The sequence below is a fragment of the Paroedura picta genome, chromosome 1 (assembly GCF_049243985.1).
Source record: "Paroedura picta isolate Pp20150507F chromosome 1, Ppicta_v3.0, whole genome shotgun sequence".
Classification (NCBI taxonomy): Eukaryota; Metazoa; Chordata; class Lepidosauria; order Squamata; family Gekkonidae; genus Paroedura; species Paroedura picta.
Window position 1 is genome coordinate 101,633,455 of NC_135369.1, and position 21,111 is coordinate 101,654,565.

General features: G+C 41.9%; 1 protein-coding gene across 2 annotated transcripts in view; it reads right to left on the bottom strand.

Annotated features, from left to right (window-relative positions):
- The window catches only part of SASH1 (SAM and SH3 domain containing 1), a 776,849-nt gene that overhangs the window by 750,316 nt on the left and 5,422 nt on the right, over positions 1-21,111 (bottom strand). The gene's annotated exons all lie outside the window — the stretch shown is intronic.

Consider the following 21,111-nt stretch of genomic DNA (forward strand, 5'->3'; position numbering starts at 1 on the left):
GGCTAATCCCCAATTATGCATAATGCTGCTGCCATCACAAGCCTACCCCTGCGCAGTGCCCCGGACAGCCCATGGTATGCGAATGCAGGAACGCCCACAGTCCCTGTGATACTGCAGGCACCATCCGTGGCCCTCCGGTACAAGCCCCATGCATAATCAGTGCAATTCCTACCTCCACTGACAAGGGTGTAAAACTGTGGGTGGGCAGCGAGGGTAGGCATGCTAGTGGGAGAACAGGAGTAGCCATCGTGCGAGATAAGATGGCTGACGAGTGGCTGGCCCACTAAAAGGAGGGGAGATGGAATTCTTCAACCTGGAAGTTGCACGATCCCCCTTCTGGGCAGCAGGGAAGTGAAGAAAGGAGGAAGAAAGCTGGAACCACCAACACAGCCTTATTTGCAGAAACTCTACAGAGGAAAGAGAGAAACAAGTGGGCACCTTGGAGGGGGGAGGTCACAAAAAGATGGGATCTGTCCCTTATAGGTCCCCATTTTAATTCTATATATCACTATTTTGTACATGGAAATTCAGCTCATGGATATTTGAGATTTTGTGGGGAAATGGAAGAAAGTTTGGAGAAAGAAAGGTCAACTTGTAATCTTAAGCACTTACCTGTGAGTAATCTTTGTTCTGTCTCAGAGCATAGATTTATTGCATGGCCTCATAGGAGTTATTCACATGTGGCTGGCAGTAGAGCAGTCGCTAGCACATGAATGAATGATGACGGAGGAAGACTGTAGGTGCCTGCGATGATAACCCAATCAATTGGAGAGTCACAGCTACCACAGAATATGTAGATGCAAAAACACTCTGGTTGGGTGCAGGGTAGGGATGCATCCATGTGTGTGCCACAGCATCAGATGAAACTTGTGGTATTGGAGGTCGGGAAATCTCTGTAGTTCTTGGTGTGAACTCCTTGGCATTTGCATGGAGCTGGGCTGCTGAGTTTTGCTGCGCCTCAGTTGGAAGCAAGGTGACAGGAACAGTCATCTGAGCTTGGCTGGCTGGAGGTGATGATATTTTCGTCTCATTTTTGTCCTTAAGAAGTTTCTGAACCTGCACATACACTCAGATACGAACCTCTGACTCTTCTGCTGCTATTTCTGAGGGGTCAAAAATGGGATTCCTTTTTGGGAGCTCCTTGTCTAGGGTCATGACACGAACAATCTGCTCTGCACTTTCTTGCTCACATTTGAATGTTTCTAGCTTTGCCTGAAGGGTCTCCTCTTCCTGTTCCTTTTGGGCTTTCACTGTGACTAACTCTGCCTGAAGGGCCTCTTCTTCCTGTGCTTTTTGAGCTATCACTGTGGCTACGGCGGCATCAACCCTGCCCAGTGCCACCTCGTCTGCCAAGAATGAGATCCTGGAACTGCAAGACATGCAACTTTCACAATCAAAGCACTTGGATAAGGATGCGAGGATGTGTGCTTTGAATGATGAGATGTGGCTCTCGGCAACAAGTGATGCAAGGGTACTTTTGATGCTAGTGTGCAAAGACCGGATGTCAAGGGTGATGTGCTTTTAGCTCACTCCTTTACGTGTGCTTCAGCTAAGCTCTGATGTGGAAGAGCTACTAGATCCATGTCTGCAAAGAGGGTCTTCGAAGGCCTTCTCATAAACATTTGTACGTTTGCAATTCCTTGTTTGTATGTCTTCTACATCCTTGTGTGCATCTGGGTCATTCAGTCACCACAAGATTGAGAGTACTTTCCCTTCCAGCCACTTCCCATTCTTGAAATGCTCTTCTAACGCTTCTTTAACGCCAGAAGTGGTTCCTGCAGTGAAAGTTCCTGCTTTCTAATGTCAGCCGTGGCGACTCATGGCATGCATCAGGCTTGTACACCTCCTCCAGCAGGTGCCTTTTCATAGTGGCTGTAAGAGGTCTGGTTTCCCTCAAGGAGTAGGGCGCCATCTTTGGCTTTGCACCACCTTCTAATGATGGGACTGATGCATTCTGCAGGCCTTGGTCTAATGTGGGTATGGCTGGCATCGCTTTGGTGCTTTGCAGGTTCTCCTCCATTGAGTCTAGAGTGGGTTGTGCTATATTGTCTGAGGATTCTGCCATTGTTGGTCACCGCTGTGCTCTTAACACTTGCTACGATACGCAATGGTGAAGAGTCTTTTGTTTTATCTTTCTTATGCAGGGCCTCAATCAGTTCCACAGGGCCTGTAAGACAGAGCAGTTTCACCAGGCTTATGGTTGGGGCCTGAAATAACTAGTTGACTAGAATGGAAGGCAGTTAGATGCTTAAGTTGCATCTTTCTCAATACATTAGTGGAGATCTGACAATGACTATGAGGAATCCTAGAGGTATTTTAAAAACAAAAAGTTGATATGAATATACAAATGTGTTACATTTTGTTTTAGCTGTAAATTGGGACAGCACATTTTCTCAAGAAACATTTGCAGATTTTTAAGTATATTATTGGTAATTACCTTAGCCTTGAAGGGAGAGCTGATAAATTTTAATCAAGATACTTTGGCATGAACTGTTTGCTCACACACATGCATGTATGCAGAGCCTTAATTTTAGATGTAGTTATATAGTCATTGCTAAAATTAAAATATTGGAAGACCGGCCCCTTACCATTCATATTTCAGTCACAGCCTGAAAGAGTCTAATGTGTCTTCTTAATTGGTTCAGCAACTTATCCAGTGGTACAGAAGAAATAGTGAAGAGTGCTCTATGAGCCGCTGGGAGAATAATTCCTGATATAATTACTTTAAAACAAGCTACTAGTATTAAAAACCTCAAACTTAGAAAAGTGCAATTTCACTGTAAACAGTTTGATTTCAAACCTATTTGTATATTGCCTGGAAAAAACTTATTTTTATCAAGTAAAATAGAAAAGTAATTGCAGCAATTTGTGAATCTTTGAGCTTCAAAAACATGATTGCATAGAATTTAAAAGCCATGAAACTAATTAACTTGGAACAACCTCTTTTTCAAATCCCCTGAAATGTGACCACTGGAACATTAAATAGTACTTTGAAGCCATGGTTTCTAAGTACTGCAGTAGTCTAAAAACCCAGTTTTTATCAGAAATGGCCATATAAATTGAGATGACCAAGAATCTAGACAAGATAGTTTATAATAATCTTCTACAGCATGCTGTTTTTTAATGTCTTGGGAGACATAAACACCTTAAAATATGTGTGATTCATATTCAGAGATGTAGCAAAGCAGTTTAAGGCTTCTCTTATTCTACCAATAAATTACATTCAACATTATTTAAAATCCAAATTTTGGCTTTTTGTATACATGTAATTTTAAAATTTTAAAAGGTTGGAGAAGACTGGATGGAACATATCCACCCATCTTGTTAGAGGAATTAATGTTACAGAATAACAGTTCAAACCTAATGACAGTTTCCTGAAAATAGCTGCATTAAATAAATCTGAATAGGATTCTGAGTAGACTTTCTTGGGGTAATATTTATTTCTATAAATTTTTATCCTGCCACTTTCCGTAGACTGCAGACATATGCATTACCATCCTAAGCCTTCTTCAAAATATTGCATCATCATTGACAAAAAGCGACACAATTTGCTGGTTATACATGAACAGACATTCTTCAGAGGAACTGTCTAATGAGATACAAAGAAAATACTAGATTATGATATTTCTTTTCCATAAGTGAAAAAAAAACATTCAGGAAGAATAAGAGTTTATTATCTGTAACTATAATAAAAGGCCTAATGACCGCCTCACAATGACCTTTTGCTCCTGCCTATGTCCTCCTGCCACCTGAGTTACTGCCCACCCCAAAATACTGCATCTCCTGCCCCTAACCGTTAAGTCCGACAACTTCACTCACTTTGCCTCAGACCGCTGACTGAGCTGGCAGGTGCCTGGTGAGTGAGCTACCAGGGTTGTTTGCGGCCCTTCGGGTTGGACTAATCTATTCTCCTCACTCAGGGCTCTCCCGCCTGTTCTGCGAGCACAAACCAGGTCTCAGGGGCCATTAGAGATCCAAAGCTGTTCTAACAAAGATGTCAGCAAGTTTTGTGATACGTTAGCAAATATTCTCTGTACTTTTCCTGATAAAATATGGACTTTTCATAATCCCCACCGTCTGTACTTCTGGCCCTTCTCGTCCCCTTGAACTTTCTGGGGTCTAATTTTTTCATGCTTCCTACACAGAAGGACTGCCCAGTAAGGAGCCATCCAAAGAAGTGGCCTCAATAGAATAAAAATGGTCCATTCTCAACGTGCGCCTAAGAAGCTTGAAGGGCCCTTTAAAACCCTGGATGCTAGTGAGGGTCCCTACAACAGATGGCGACCAGAGCCAATGAGAATGTGGGGAAAGGAGAGTCAGCCAATCGGAGAGAGAGCCCTCTAAGGCCTGGCCCCCGTGTGCTGTGGGAATTCTGAGGGGAAATCCCCCTGGTTGGGGGTGATTTGATGATTCCTTGCCAAATATTTTAATGTTGGACCTGTTTTGGCAGGATGAAACAGCTGGGGGAGGGAGAAGAGTAACTCTAGCATTTGTCTCTGAGAGCCGTTGTGGGCCAACAGTTAAAGAACAGCGGACTCTAACCTGGAGAGCCAGGTTTGATTCCCCACAGGCAGCCGGCCGGGTGACCTTCAAGTAGTCCCATTTCTCTCAGAGCTCTCTCACTCTACCTCCCTCACAGGGTGTTTGTTATGAGGAGAGGAAGGGAAGGTGATTGTAAATTGTGCTCAGAAACTAGCTGCACAGTATCTCGAGCAAGTGGAAATATAATAAGGTTGATTTAGTACAAGTGGCTACCATGGTCTTTTCCTTTCATTTCCACCTGCAGAAGAGCTCTAGAGTAAGTGGAATTTTGTGCTGGATCCAGTCCTCTGTGTAATGGCTCTATACATATGCATTGCTGAAGATGTTGCTATTGGGAAGCAAGGTGCAGCACCAGGCTTGCATTTACACTAGTTGTACATCAAACCTGACAAAGCAGATTTGTGCTGGTCAGGCCTTTCCTTCTTCCTTTCCTTTCCCTCTCCAAACTGAAGCCTTTCACGAGAACAGGCCCAGCAGTGCCATCTTTCCATTGTTACTCAGGGACCAACTATGGATATGAATGTGATGGCACTATCATCCAAGGACAAATGGGAAGAATGCCAGGGGCATCGGCACTAATTTAACATTAGGGGATAAGCACATGTCAGTGTAGTATCAGGGATTCTCTCCTTTAGTAGGACACAATATGGGCTATGTCTGCAAGAGACCCAGCAGCTAGATGAGAGGATGGCTGCAATGATAGCAGCAATGGAAACATGCAATAGTGATGTAGGTGTGATGTGTACTTTGAAATATTTGCTGTGTACTGAGGGTTGGTCTTAGTGATTCTGAGGCCCTGGGCAAAAGTCCAAGATGGGTCCCCAGAATACTGCCCACTCTGGGACCAAGCAAAATATGGTCCCCTCCATGCATGAGGGGACCATCTGAGGCTTAGTGGGTACCATCAGCTGCTGCTGAGCGGACTGCCAGACCCTCAGATGGAGTGGGTGTGGATGACTGTCACTGCAAGCAGGCAAACCCATAGAATGTCTGTGTGTGTGGAAGCAGAAGGACTCCACTGTTTTTTCTGTCTCCCCATTGGGGAGTGGAGCTATGGGCAGCTGGGCACTCCCAGCATGGAAGCTGGGGCAGCTCCTGTCACTGCCGATTGGACATCCCATTGTAGAGATTCGGCCTGAGGGCGTTGGCAAACCACGCTCTCTAAGGCTGCACCTCTGCATCTAACCTAGACCAATCAGGATACTACAGCACAGCAATTGCCTTATATGTAAAAAGGATTACTTTAAGCCTATCAGTTTGCTCCACGCTACCTCACAGGATTACTTGAAGCCTATCAGTTTGCTCCACGCTACCTCGCGGGATTATTTGAAATGATTTACGTGTATGTATAAATAAAGGATCCCCCTCTGTTCGAGAGGTCTTTCGCAGGAAATCCTTCTCCATGTCATTCTTCCTCATTGCTTCCCGACAAGTGGTTGAGCCCGACGTGATTCCAGACCCTGTGCTCACCGCGACCAGAAAAAGAGTCTTCGTGCACGATCAGCTACGGCTCCCTGGTGAGTATGGGGGAATCATTGTCTAAGGAACAGGTAAAGCATGCTGACGAATTGCAACAGGCAGTGAGACAGTGCACAGGAGAGGCGATTTCGGTGAAGGACCTCCGGGAACTGATACAAGAAGTATCTTGCCAGTGCCCGTGGTACCCTTTAGCGGGGACCAGAAGACTAGGAGACTGGGAAAAAATAGGGAGGGAGTTAAAGGCAGAGCCCCATGCTCCCATGCTGATCTTATTGACATGGCAGAAAGTACACAAAGAGCTGGAAGTCATGAATCCAGAAGCTGGAAATCTGCTATTGAAAGATATTGCACCTTCACCCCTTCCCTATCCCACTCTCTTACCAGTGGCCGTTACACCGACCACTCCCAAACCTGTCGCCTCGCAGCCATTAAGGACTGGGGGCCACTCCCAGATCGTTAACGCGATTCAAGCTGCCCGTCAGGCCGGTCAGCTCGATCTCTCTGAGGACTGGGAGGGAGAAACCCCAGCGTTCTTTCCTTTAACGAGGGGGGAACCACGTGGGGAAGAGGAAAACAGGCAGATCCCGTTAACGTGGGAAGCCATTCCCTATTCAATTCTGCGTGAGTTGAACAAGGCTATAAAGGAAAATGGTTTACAATCCTCTTATTTTCAAGGAATGATAGAGGGGATCACTAATGTTAGGCAGAAAGTCTCTGAATTCTTTCTTGATTTCATCAAGCACCTTACAGAGGCACAGATTAATAATCAGGAAGCCCAAGCTGAATTGCTCAAGAAATTAGCTAAAGAAAACTGTATTTCAGAAAATAGATGCATTATTCAGGATTTGGGCCGTGATCCAGATATTGCAAGCATGATAAAATCTCACTGGGATTTTGGCATAGGTGACTACCAAGCTTCTTTTGACTCAGGGTAAAGCCCTCGGAAATATTGTACATTCTCCAGATGCTTGCAACGATCTTTATCAGGGATCACTAATTCTTAGTAACTGACCTTATTAAAATTTCTGTTCCTCTTACAAAGTATGTATTTTCTCTAGTTTTTCAGCTTTCTTCTCTTCTACAACGTGCTTTGGAAAGATTTTGTAGAACAGGTTTTTTCCATCTCTCTACAGATTTATATGGTCTTGTTCTTATAAGCAAGCATTTTTAGAAGTGATATGCATTAAACCACAATCTGCATTAGTATTTTAGGGTACTTGCTCGAGCACCCTCACCATCTGAGGTTAGATGGGTGGCAGCCTGAGAAAGGATCTTCTCAGTTGTTTTCAATTGGCTTATAAAATGTATCAAAGGATGTTTTCATGGGTTTGATGATTAGCCACCTAAAGAAATTTTAAAATTTAACATTTGGCTGTAATTGATAGAGCCTCCAGCTGCAGTAGCAGGAGTGCTGTTTAGCGATTTGGAATCAGGCTCTCTTTTTCCAGTTCCTACGCTAGGAGCTTAGTTAGAAACTTATCTTGCTTTCTTACCTATCACCCACTAATCTACACAACTAAAAGGTTTTCCGTAGCACAGGAATGATCCTTTGTTTACAGCCCAGGAAGAACTCTAGCTTTTGTTTCCTGACCCCCGCTTCAAGGAAGAAGGGGGGGAGTGGAGTTCTGTCTTAAAATTTTTGGTCAGCAGTTAGGAAGTATGCTCACTGAAACGCTGCTATGCCTCAATAGAGCTTTATCAGTCAGAGCTGTCTAGCTGCGTAATATTTATAGGTCAGTGAAATGCCTGGCTACGATGGAGGTAGAAATTTTTATATAAGACAAAATCCTTTTGTCTTTATTTTATGTTTTGCTACCTTTTGGGTAAAAACAAGGCACAGAACCTCTTTGGGGAATGTGTCCACAGTTTTTATTACATCAATTTTTAATGTGTAATTAGCAGTTAGAATTTTTTCTTTTGGTCAAATTCTTTTTGGGTTGTCTATTTAAAGGAGGACCTACATTTTGTTTTAACTCAGGCTACCTGATTTATATCAGACAGCCCTAATCTTTCACAGGTCAATTGTTTGTTTTGTCACAGGAATATGTGGAGATTAGCTCTCTCTCTTGGCGCTCCAGCCATTCCAGCCCTCAACAGATGAGATGACTCATGGAGTCCTTTCTGTTCTTTGAATTTGATTGGTCAAATGTTTGATCACTATGAAAGCTCTAAGCCTCCAGGTTTCCTTCCAAATGAGTATTTGCTCTATCTTGTTTCTAACGTTTTCAGTTGTCATTTTCTTTGAAAAGGGTTATTACTGATGTCCCAGTAGATGGCCTAACGGTGTTTACCGATGGATCTCCCTCACCAGGAGTCTTAACCTGGCAACAACCAGATGGTATATGGTACAGTAAGTTTACAGGTCCGCAGATAATCAGCCACCGGTTGGAACTGGCAGCAGCAGTGTTGGCCCTGGTCTTTCTGAGTCTCAACTATTTAATTTAATTTAATTTAAATTCTGATAGTTTGTATCTCTGTAATCTTTTATCTGTAATTGAATATTCATATTTGTCTCCAGTATGTGATGAACAACTATTAAGTGTGTTTTTAGCTGTACAAAAATCACTGTAACAGTGAACAGCTCCAATGTATGTAGCTCATGTGAAAAGCCTTTTCCTGGCTTTCTCACTGAAGGAAATGCTTGAGCTGATTCTCTTGTTTCATTTGTTGTTCAGTCTCCAATTGAGAGTCATGCCTTGCATCATCAAAATGCAAAGGCATTAGACAAGGAATTCCACCTTCCTTTGGCAGAAGTACAAGCTAATGTCCACTATGCGCTAATCAGGCGTCTCACCCCTCCATTGGTGTGAGCCCCCGTGGGTACGGGGCCAACCAAATCTGGCAGATGGATGTTACACAATTTCCCCCGTTTTCTCCGTGGAAATATGTTCATGTTTGTGTTGATACGTATTCTGGTTATATATATGCCTCCCCTCAAAAAGGGGAAACACAGAAGCATGTGCGCGCTCACCTTACCCGTGCAATGGCGGTCATGGGCACTCCTTCCGCGCTCAAAACCGATAATGGTCCCGCTTATTGCTCCACAGCATTCGCTCAATTTTGTGTGCAATGGAACATCAAACATGTCTTTGGAATTCCCTATAATTCCACGGGTCAAGCTATTGTAGAGCGTGCCAATGGGACCCTGAAACGCATGCTCGACAAACTAAAACAAAAAGGGGGAATTGGGATTTCCCTTTTAGACAAGGAATCCCTGCTTTCAAGTACTTTGTTTACTCTAAATCATCTTAATCTTATTTCTTTTAATTCTCAATTTTTAGCTAGGACTCAGCATCATTTCCAGACTGACGTCCCTCTTCCTCGGCCCCAGGATCAATACCGTCGTTTACCAGACCCGAGGTGGTACGGGCCAGTCCCATTGATTACCTGGGGCTGGGGCTACGCAGCAGTTGCCCTTCCCTCTGGGTGGGTTCCTGCTTGTTGTGTCCGCCCTGCACTTAATGGTTGGCATCAGGGGTTAAGCAACCCAATTCCTCAGTTCAACCTGCAGCTGCAGGAGATGGAGCCCGTGGTCAAGAGAAAACGGGGAGGGAAGACATCCAAACCCCCCAGTGACTTGGGGTGCAATAAAGGGTCTGTCTGATCAAGCCGAGCAGCAACTCAAGGACCAAGGACTTCCAGAAACTCTGGAAAACTTTCTTGCTGCTGTTATAACAGCCTTACATTTTAATTCTGTTGTTATTTGGTTATGTTGTATGTGTGGGTTTTTACCAAGTGGGGTTGCCACTCCGCATTATATGTCTGCGCCTAACCACTGGGTCCGCCATGCTGCTTATATGTTTCAATTTCATGGGAAAAATGTGTCTTTAATCTATGAATCCCCTCTGTCGGTAGCTTCTATGTCATTTATCCCCACTCCCTTTAATTCACCTGAGATGGTGCTGGCTGAATTACAAAATGTAGACAAATCAAAGTTATTTGCGGGGAACTTTTCACAAGTTAAGCGCTTTCAACAATTTCGATATCAGCACACAATGCCAGGTGTCTGTTTTTGTTGTCATGCAAAAAATTCGGCATTTCATAATCGGACACCCAAAAATCACAGTGATAAAATATGGGTAATGTGTTGCCAATCCCATGAAACTTTTCAGCGCCGAAACATGTATCGGGCTTATCATTGCCTTAAAACAAAAAAGGGGGAGATGTAGAGATTCGGCCTGAGGGCGTTGGCAAACCACGCTCTCTAAGGCTGCACCTCTGCATCTAACCTAGACCAATCAGGATACTACAGCACAGCAATTGCCTTATATGTAAAAAAGATTACTTTAAGCCTATCAGTTTGCTCCACGCTACCTCACAGGATTACTTGAAGCCTATCAGTTTGCTCCATGCTACCTCGCGGGATTATTTGAAATGATTTACGTGTATGTATAAATAAAGGATCCCCCTCTGTTCGAGAGGTCTTTCGCAGGAAATCCTTCTCCGTGTCATTCTTCCTCATTGCTTCCCGACATCCCATCATGTACTCCTTTGGGTACCTTTTTTGCTGGCAGAGAGAGGCCAAATAGTTCCATATGTTCAGTGGGGTGCTCCAGGTGCTAGCAGCAAAAATGGTACCCAGTGACAGGTATTCTACATGCCAATGCAGTCACACATATTATTTTATGTTGCTACCATGAGTAAACAGTGAACCATAACTTCTGTTTTCCCCCATCAGGCTCCAAACCTTTGCACTAGTGAAATCTTGCTAGTGTTAACTGTTATGCTTGTGATCATCTCCTAATGAGCTGAAAGATCTGTTATGGTGGCATCCCATGTCTTCTGATAGTATAACATTCTATTTGCTAGAACATGGAAGCAATCTGAGCTCACCCAATATCTTGTAAAAATCTTATTCATGTTAGCCCATATTCAGCATATGGCAGTTGATAGGCCTTTTAAAGATACAATAGATTATTAAAGTTTACTACATTAATTTCAAATATCCAAAATTCTGGAATAATGAGGGGTAAGGACTATAAACCCACAAAAACAAACTTGTCATAAAAATATTGTTTGGGTCAATGTTAGCATTTTAAAAATGGGAAAAAATCATAGAAGAATATGGTGCATATCATCCTGGTTGTTACAAATCCATCTTTTCATTTTCAATTAATTTCAAATAACAAAAGGACTTGCAAAAGCATACATTTGTATTATCTAATATGCAAGATTGTAATTAATATAGCATCTGTCTCCAATTTATTGCCTATTAAAGAATAAATAATTTTATAGCTTTCTAATGTGTACCTCTTAAACTTTAAATCAGTTGACCGTAACTAAATAAGCACTGTACTTTCAAAAAAAATACTGTTACTACAACCATAGGTCACATGTTTTTAAAAACATAACTCATCATCACTTTTAATGCAAAAGCAACAGCTAATATCTATAATTACTAGCTGCATTCTGAATCACTTTTATGGTTACTGCTCAAGACCCATTAAAATCAAAAACACTGAGCTTCATAGCATATAAACCTGGAATTATGATGCAGTACAAGCTGTAATTGAAATACATAAATTCACTTACCAATATTCAAAGTTATTTTGATACTGGGACTTGTGGCTGCGTAGATATGACTTTGAAAACATTTACTTTGTCTTTCAAAGTGGTTGTGGCAGCAGAAACTGTATTACATTTTCATGTTTTGATAAACTAGAAGTGCACAAATAATCTGGTTGATTTGTATCTAGGCTTATGTTTAACATGAGTGAGCAAGTTTGATTTCCATTCAGTGTCCCACATCATTGCTGAAGTTTTGTGCCGCAGTTTAAAAGACAGAAGAAGACATCCAGACTACATTTTTTATAACAAGGCCCAATAGATTACATGTCAGATGGTTAATAACTGAAAAGATGACGGTCAAGTTTCACCAGATATTAATGAAAACAGTCCATTATATTTTAAGAGGTTAGTCTTAAGTAACTGACTTCAAAACAGATTATACTTGGGTAGGACTATGTGAACCACACTGGAAGAAGAGGTTGTACTGTGGTAGAAACATTGGCAGTGCTACAGGGGGGAAAGAGCAGGAAAATGTTCACCCAGAAAACTACTCCAGCTGGCAAAGGGCCCTGGCAGATTCCCATTCCCAATCATACTGTTTATATGGGTGCTGACTGAATCTCAGGTACAATGTACTGAATGGTTTATGAGCAAGAGGTTCACCTTGCTGATAAACCATTTGGTACCATGAGTCAAATAGTTCCAGATGTTTCGCTAGGTGCTTCAGGTACTACTGGAAGAAAATATGAAGAATAACATCAGCAAAGTGGGAAACCATTTGAACACAAACAACAAGCAAGATAGGTGTTTGGAAAGGACTCAAGAAACAGGAGCCCACTTCTCCTAAATTCATCTAATCTCTGGCTCAAACTCCATTACACCAGCTATTCAGATTTCCCACCCATTGCTTCTACTTACTGCTGCTTAGTATTTGCCAAGAAGGATCAGAACTTTTAGAGCCTGAAACTTTCCCAACAGTTCAAGGGCAACAAAGGTATCACTGTCTCATAGCCAAATCTGACTAGATGCATGATACAACACTGCCTACATGATCTTTATGCAGATTGCTTTATGAAGATACCGATTTTTAGGAAAAAAATGCAGTGGAAAAGCTGCACATCATGGAAAGAAACATCTGCACACAGGTGGGAAACCACACTAAGATGGCTTTTAAAAGATCCTTCATCTTCCTTTATCCTTCACCTTTCCCTTTCACCTGGAAAGTTTTCACTGGTTTCCAGGGTTACCTTATGTGCTTCCTTTCCCTCATTGCTCTGAGGTGCTTTGAGTGGCTCACTTGAGCCATCTGATTTTTTACAGAATCAATTTGCAGGTTTTGCTAAGGATGCACTTATAGTTGGCAGCTGCATAACAGGCTGATGCCCACAGCTGAAGCATTGTATTACTGCATGTCCATTCTCAGAAAAGACTTTTCCTCTGGAACTTCTGTCATGCAGCAGTTCAAAGTAATCTTTGCCTCTGAAAGAATCTTTTGCTATGCTTTTCTATTATAAATCTCTATTCATATAGCCCCTTGCAATTTTCGCAGCACCTAGAGGCTAGAACTAAATGAAAAAATTAATTGAATCTTAAATTAGCATTTTAATAAAGGCTGCAAATCCTTAACAGGCATACTTGGATTGAAATCAGTGTAACTTACTTCTGAGTAAATGTATTTATAATCAGAGCATTAATGTGAAATACAGAGATATTTCCATTTGGGCAGTATTATGTGAGAACAATCCTGCACCTTTCTTAGAGGCCTCTAGGGATGTAAGGGATCACAGACTAGACAATGATCATAAGACATACTACACTCATCTTATTTTATCGCTGAAACACGTACAGAAAGCAGGAAATATTGGATCTTCTCCAGAAATAGTTCTGGCCCCATTTGAGTTTTGCATAATTTTCTTTAGTGTGAAATCAGCCCAAACTATAGGAGACAAGTTCCTTCAAATAGTGTGGTGTTTTTGTTTTGTTTTGTTTTTTGCTATGTAGCTATTGAATTGCAATATATCATTTAATATGAATTACATGCAAAGATTTACAATGGGCAGATCTTTCATCCAAGATTTCACCTTTGGTCCCTAATAGACTTCAGAGAACTGGAAAGACAATCCTACCAAAGATTTCTTCAACCAGTCTGCTAGTGGACATCATTTACTTTACAAAAACATAACTAGAGATGTAAATCAAGTATATTTGAGCTGATTTCTCTGTATTTAGTTATTCTGAATATTCCACATGAAGAAATATGTCCCTTGCTAAAAAGATTCAAACTGAAATAATAATGACATCCTCCCTTCCTGCTTTAAGATACGAATATTATCTGGAGGGGGAAAATTACCCTGTGGAATCAAGGACATAATTACCAGGCTTTTATTTTTAGACTATATACCTTTACATATTCTCTTATTTAGCATTTTAATTCTCTAAACACAGAACCCAACTAAGTCCCCATTAATAAGATGTAAAACTTCCAGGATTAAGGCATGGGGGGACTGATATCTATGTCATGATTACATTCCTACCAAACCCAAGCTTTATTTACTGATTTCATAGCATAAAATGCATCACTTATAATTTGGATAGCATATACAATTATATGATTTGGCATATTTATGAAATGTAGAAGTATAACTTGTCTTAATTTCCTATAAGCATACCCAGTACTTTAGAAAGAGTTGCAAAATGCTGCACCATCTGCTACGACATCATACGTATTTTAATCTTTGTCATATGGGAGACAGGAAAAAAGTCGAAGGTATAAAACAAATTCTGTAGTAAACAAAAGAAGATGTGTTACTTGGATGAAAATGCTGTCATACAGTCACAGTGGGTAGGATTACCACCATATTCTGGTACTATGTTAAAGTTTATAATATGTAAAATAGAACTCTTTAATAATGTTACCAAAAATATTTATATTTAAACAAAAATCCTGAAAATATTCTATAGTATATATAGGAATTACCATTTATTGAAGTCCAATACATAACTTGGAGTATATTTATTTATTTAAAACTTTTTAATGTTGCCCTTCCACCTGATCCTTTCCACACGGCAGCAAAAAAAAAGCATTAAAACAGTTATGTAATTTAAATACAATTAAAATTATAAAATTCAATTAAAACCCCATAAGCAACAATAGAAGGAGGTCCAATAACCATTACCGGGTGTATGCCAGACAAAACAAAAATGTCTTCACCTGCTGGTAAAAGACAATCACAGAGGGAGACAAATGAATCTCTCTGGGGAGGAGGGAGTTCCAAAGTTTTAGTATCCTGGCAGGGAAGGCTCTTTGTTCGATCATCACCCATTCTGCCTCAGTTGGTGGGGACAACCAAAGAAGAACCTCCGAGAATCAGCAGGTATGTTTGTACAAAAGAAGGAAATCCTTAAGGTATGCTGGTCCCAGCCATACAGGTCTTTAAAGCACCTTCAATTGAGCCTAGAAGCAAAATGGAAGCCAGTGTACTCGGAACAAAACTGGAGGGAAATGTTTCCCTCCTGCCCACTGCAGTCAACACTTTGGCAACAGCATTTTTAGTCTTTAAGGGCAGTTCCATGTTGTGCACTGCAGTAATCTAATCAAGATGTTACCAGGGTAGGCACCATAGAATCATAGAGTTGGAAGGGGCCATACAGGCCATCTAGTCCAACCCCCTGCTCAATGCAGGATCAGCCCAAAGCATCCTAAACCTTCCATAAAGCATGATCTTTTCTGCCCAGAAAGGCTCACCACTCGAAACTGCTGAAAAGCATCTCTAGCCACCACTGCCACTCGTTTATCCAACAAGAGGACTGTGAGGATTTTCAAGCCCTCCTATTACAACAGGGAAGAGCTTAAGCTCTAATAGCCCCTTTTGTGAGTTACACAGGATGTTGAGAGCCAAAAGAATCACACGAGAGCCAAGTGTTTGTAGAAAGGTATATTAAAAGTCATTTTAAGGCTACAATGGTATAAGGTAGCAAGGCAAGTAAAAAAGCAGTGTGACAGTGTTCAGAGGAAAAAAGCCTTGTTTCTCATAGTCGTCTCCCATATCTGGGAGATGAGCATATTCCAGGAGTCCTATGTCTCTACAAAAATATCTTACACTTGTGCAAAATTATTTGATGTATCAGAGTCGGAGCAATTAAGACAAGCTAGCAAGGACCAGATTGCTGCTATCACCGCCAGGTGCAAAAAATGCAAGGCTATCTTAATGTTATCAGAAATCTGACCAGGAATGTCACTGGGCAGTATCGATAAAGATATATTGTCAGGAGTTGTCATCTTCCCCTGACCTTTGATGTGTTTGTGTAAGTGCAAGGCAGCATACTGTCCTCACAAGGACCCAGTCTAGGAGCACCCCCAAGCAATGAACCTACCGTATTTGTCGGCGTACAAGGCGACTGGGCGTATAAGACGACCCCCCAACATTTCAACTCAAAATATTGAGTGAGCCCAGTGGGGGGGGGGAGCCGCTCGCTGCCTGCCGCTCGCCGCTCGCCGCCACCCGCGGCGCTGCTCACCCAGTGGGGGGGAGCCGCTCGCCGCCGCTCGCCGCCGCTCGCCGCTCCCCGCCGCCGCTCGCCGCTTGCCGCCCGCCGGCGCAGCTCACCCAGTGGGGGGGAGCCGCTCGCCGCTCCCCGCCGCTGCTCCCCGCTCGCCGCTCCCCGCCCGCCGGCGCAGCTCACCCAGTGGGGGGGAGCCGCTCGCCGCTCGCCGCCGCCCACCGCCGCTCGCCGCCGCTTGCTGCTCGCCAGAAGAGCACCCGGCGTATAAGACGGCCCCCCCACTTGGAGGCATGTTTTTCAGAGGAAAAAAGCCGTCTTATACGCCGGCAAATACGGTAACTAGAATCATAGAATAAGAGTTGGAAGGGACCTCTTGGGTCATCTAGTCCAACCCCCTGCATTATGCAGGACACTCACATCCCAATCACTCATCCACTGTAACCTGCCACCCCTTTGCCTTCACAGAATCAGCCTCTTCATCAGATGGCTATCTAGCCTCTGTTTAAAAATTTCCAATGATGGAGAACCCACCACCTCCCGAGGAAGCCTGTTCCACTGAGAAACCTCTCTGTCAGGAACTTCTTCCGGATGTTGAGACGGAATTTCTTTTGAATTAATTTCATCCCATTGATTCTGGTCTGTCCCTCTGGGGAAAGAGAAAACAACTCTTCTCCATCCTCGATATGGCAGCCTTTTAAAATACTTGAAGATGGTTATTAAATCCCCTCTTAGTCATCTCCTCTCCAGGCTAAACAGACCAAGCTCCCCAACCTTTCTTCATGCATAAGATATAGCTTACATAAGAACAGGTAAAATTATGTTAATACAAGAAACTGCAGCTCTCATGTCAACAGCATCCTCATGTTCAATGTTTAGATGTATTCAAAAGCATTCATAAACTCTATTGGAAACATGTGCAGAGAAAGAGAGATTTTTCTAAAATGGAATCAGAATAGCGGATATGTCTGGCTAACATAATTATTCTTCAAGATACTATTGTGCCTTTTGATCATTTTGTTCTTGAGGAAAAACTAGCTCCTGTGGATTTTATTATACCTCTTGCTACAAATGCAAGCACCAATTTGACCTTGGAAACTGGAACAACGTATCTGCCTCATACTTTAAAGTTTCTATAGAGATTCAGAATTTTTTTAGAGGTCTTCAGTTAATGGGGAGATTCAACTGAATTCAATTTTACAGCTCTCTCTTGGCATGAAACAGAGGTAATTTCATAATTTGCAAAGAAAATATTTCAATTTCTTCTTAATCCATCCAGAGTAGTTTGATCTTTAAAACAGTCCTTTCTTGATGTGATAATGTCCTTACTCTTGGAAGGGAATAGTAAGAGGAAGGGGAAACTGCGTGTTTTCTTAGGTGCCATATTTTGAAATGTATGCATATATCTTATTAGCATGTATAACATTTACAGTTCTATGTGCAGTAGGGTTGCCAACAGCCTGGGATAAATGTCCTGCACTTTTAATAAAGGCTTAATGCAGGGCCCAACAAATCACTGGTATCAAGTCACCTAGAACTTTCACTGTGGTCCTTAGTAGTTTCAACAGTGTACGTATCTCTCGGCATTTCTCAGGGGAAGTATAATGCAGGGGTGTCAAACATGTGGACCACAGGATGGAAATGCAAGCTCTTATCCAGCCCATGAGCAACTGGTAATGGAAGGGAAGGCAGGAGGCTACTCAGTGTGGCACGTGTAATCAAAGCTGTCAAGAAACAGAAAGGAAATGGCTAGGGGGAGGGGCTAGGAGGCTGAGGTTAAATAGGGTGTGGGAATGCCAATGAAGGTGGAGAAAGATTTTTTCCGCTCCCACCTCCTCCAACAGCAGCTCAGCTAGTACTGGCATAGCCAATGTAGCAGAGTGGCTGGCCGTGCTGCCACCACCATCCAATGGGTTTGTGTTTTTCAAACAGTGACTATGAGGGGGGTTGGCAAAGACATAGGGGGGTTGGCATAGACTGGTGGTTTGCAGATGAAGGGACAGGAACAGACCTATCCAATGGCAATACAATAAATATATTCATAAAAGAAAGAAAAGTGTCCTTTTTTGTAGTTTTCCTTATTTCTTTATTCTGTAGGACTTCTGTCAAAATGGAATCCAGGTGATATCAGTTTTCGAGGAGGAGGAGGGTGAGGATGATGATGATGATGGCCACAGGCTCACATTGTCAATACAGACCGGTATCCCCATACCTATGTGTGTAAAGTGCATTTGAATTGCAGTAGACCTATAGAGACCCTGGCAAGGGGCTTTCAAGACAAGGGAAAAGCAGAGGTAGTTTGCTATTGCCTTCTGCAGAATCTTCCCTGGCAGTGAGATCAGGTTATACTTCATCCCTTCCAAAATAACATTACAGATATAAAACCTATCAGTTTCCATTTGTCTTTAAACATATTTGTTCTGTTTTCATTCTGCCTATTTTCTTTACAAGCTTCCTGCCTTTGTTGTTTATTTTTCAGCCTTTTAATGCCCTTTTAAACTTCATTGTTGTCATTTATACAGAAAACCTGTGCCAGTTTTCATTCAAACAAAATTAGGGAATTCAGGCTGATGTTAAATTGACCACTGGCCCTTCCCATCCTGCATCACCAAATGTCTGTCGAGCTCCCTGGGGGGCTTCAGCTGGTCTGTGGCAGCAGGGGCAGGGTGCTTCCCCTCCGCCCACCAAATGCAGGTTTTGGCAGGCACATTGCTGGTGGCAGCAGGAGGGGAGGGGTCCCTGACTGCATTTCCCCCTCGCGCCCTGCAGGCTTCGGCAGGAGCTTTGTGGGGAGTGGCGGGAGGGGAGGGCTCCCTACTGCCGCTTTGACAGCCCCACAAGTTGCTCCCCGAGGTCTGTCCCATTGTATTGTCATATACAACAGGCTTTGCTGCTAATGGAACTATAAACAGCATGCAAGCACTAGTTTGGGAAGATAAGATCAGCTTCTGCTGGTACCCTGTTAGTCATCATACATCCTGAGAGAAAGGTGCTAGGCTTAATAAAATACAGAAGCTAAACTGAAGGAACAGAGCTGCTTACAGTACAATCCTATGCAGAGACATGAAATTCCTTATATAGAATCTCAAACTTTTTATTTGCAACACACCTGATATAGATACTATTAGTTGACTTTTAGTTGAATATGGTGGTCTGGAAATGCAGATGCCTGAAGGGCCAGCATTTCTTTCCCTTTTTTCTGTTTGCATGTATTTCAAGGTTTATGACTTACAAAAGTCTGCTGTGGGTACTTTCAAAGCTATCATAACCATTTGTGAACAATGTGAATGCAAGTAAATTCTCCCTTATGCATGTTTCACAGCTCATATATCTATAGGATGTGTCTTTAATAAATGCAGAAATCTCCATTAATATGTTTATTGAAGCCAAGCAAATAAACTTAACAGAGATGAGTTTATTTAATGTTTATATGTGTGTTTTAATTGTTTTATTTTGCTTCAATAGTACTCTACACAATTCTCCATGGAAGAAAAATTGAATAAAGTCCCTAAAGTATGGGTCAGGTCAGGTCATTTATTTCAATTACCAGCAGTAATGAAATTTCACTGAACTATTAGATACCAGTTAGTCCAAATGTGAGATAAATAGAATGCCTAATTCCTCTTGACACGTCCCACAGTTATGCAACCCTGATATCCTTATACTTAACATTATAAACTCCCATTTTCATTTAGTGTTAATGGGATTTAGTGTCAGCCATTCTGGTAATTCTTTATTAGCTGTATAATTAATAATTCATTACATTGGGCACATTCCTATTATTAATAGTATTCAATACAATATAGTCCAGTATGGTCTAAAATAAAATTGAGCTCAGCATACCTAAATGGCTGAGACTTGTTCCCATCTTCTTTAATATGGGTACTTTGTCTCCCATATTTTCTACACTGTGGTAGAAAAAGAGACACTCGTTTCCATTTAATTCACATGCCGCTGAAGCAGAATCCTTATTCCCCTAATTTGTTTCTTGAAATGTTTGTGCCATAATTTGGCATTAAAAAGTGACCACAGCTGTAACTGAAAATCTGGTAATACATTCTGGGCCCACTCAGTGCCTCTGAGGCAAGTACCTCTATCAACCTAATGACTCAGCCAAAACAGATTTCAGTCACAGCCTGAATCTGATGCCACATAAAAGCCCAACAGAACAGAGAAAACAGGTTCCATTAAATTTATCTATCTGTCCCTGAGGCCAACAGAGCCATGCTCACTGAATTAAAAGAAGCCACATCCTAATCCTAGAAAATACCTATTTCTTATTTCCTCAGCAGCTAGTTTATGCTGATATGCAGGGTTTAAACATTTGTTGTTTAAACTTCTGGGGAGATTTTCCTCTTAGCTGTAATTCTGTGTTACTTATATCTATATTCTTTGTTTTTACTGTGGTTATGCACAGGTCTCCAGAATTTTTTAGGGAAACAGTAATTTTAGATGTTTTAATGATATATGGGTATCAGAAACCTTTATTGGCATAACAAACCACAATCCAGAGAGAACAAAAACCCAATATCGAAGAAAATTTATACAAAGCCACATTTCTGCTTCAACACCCATTGGTTATTTGTTTTCAGCATATTCCCGCAAACCTGGCAAGTTTTGAAGGATCTTGTTCAGGTAACAATGATTTTATAAGGAGGGATTTGGAACTGCACTTTATAGATCTGCCAAACAGCAATGAATAGCAGCTCACTGGGCTGGAAGAGCTGGGTAATCCAACACAATATGCATTAGAGCATCCGAGACTTCACGGCCATGTAAGCAGTAACTTTCAGATGCAGATATTTTGTGAAACCTTCCCCCAAGTCATATTAGAGGTGAGTTTACTCTTGCTAGTAAGAGGGCTATGATTCTATGATTCTTGCTAGTAAGAGGGTCCCTCCTAGATATGTGGGAGTCCAGTAAAAATAGTATGATGGCAAGTTTTGTATTTTGAGAAAATATCCCAGGGGGGGGGGAGCAAGTGTTGTATGGACTAGAGAACAACATTTGAGTTTCTATGTCCTCCAATCTTTGCAAAATTAACTTTAGTATGTCTGTTACACTCAAACCCAAAAGCCAAAC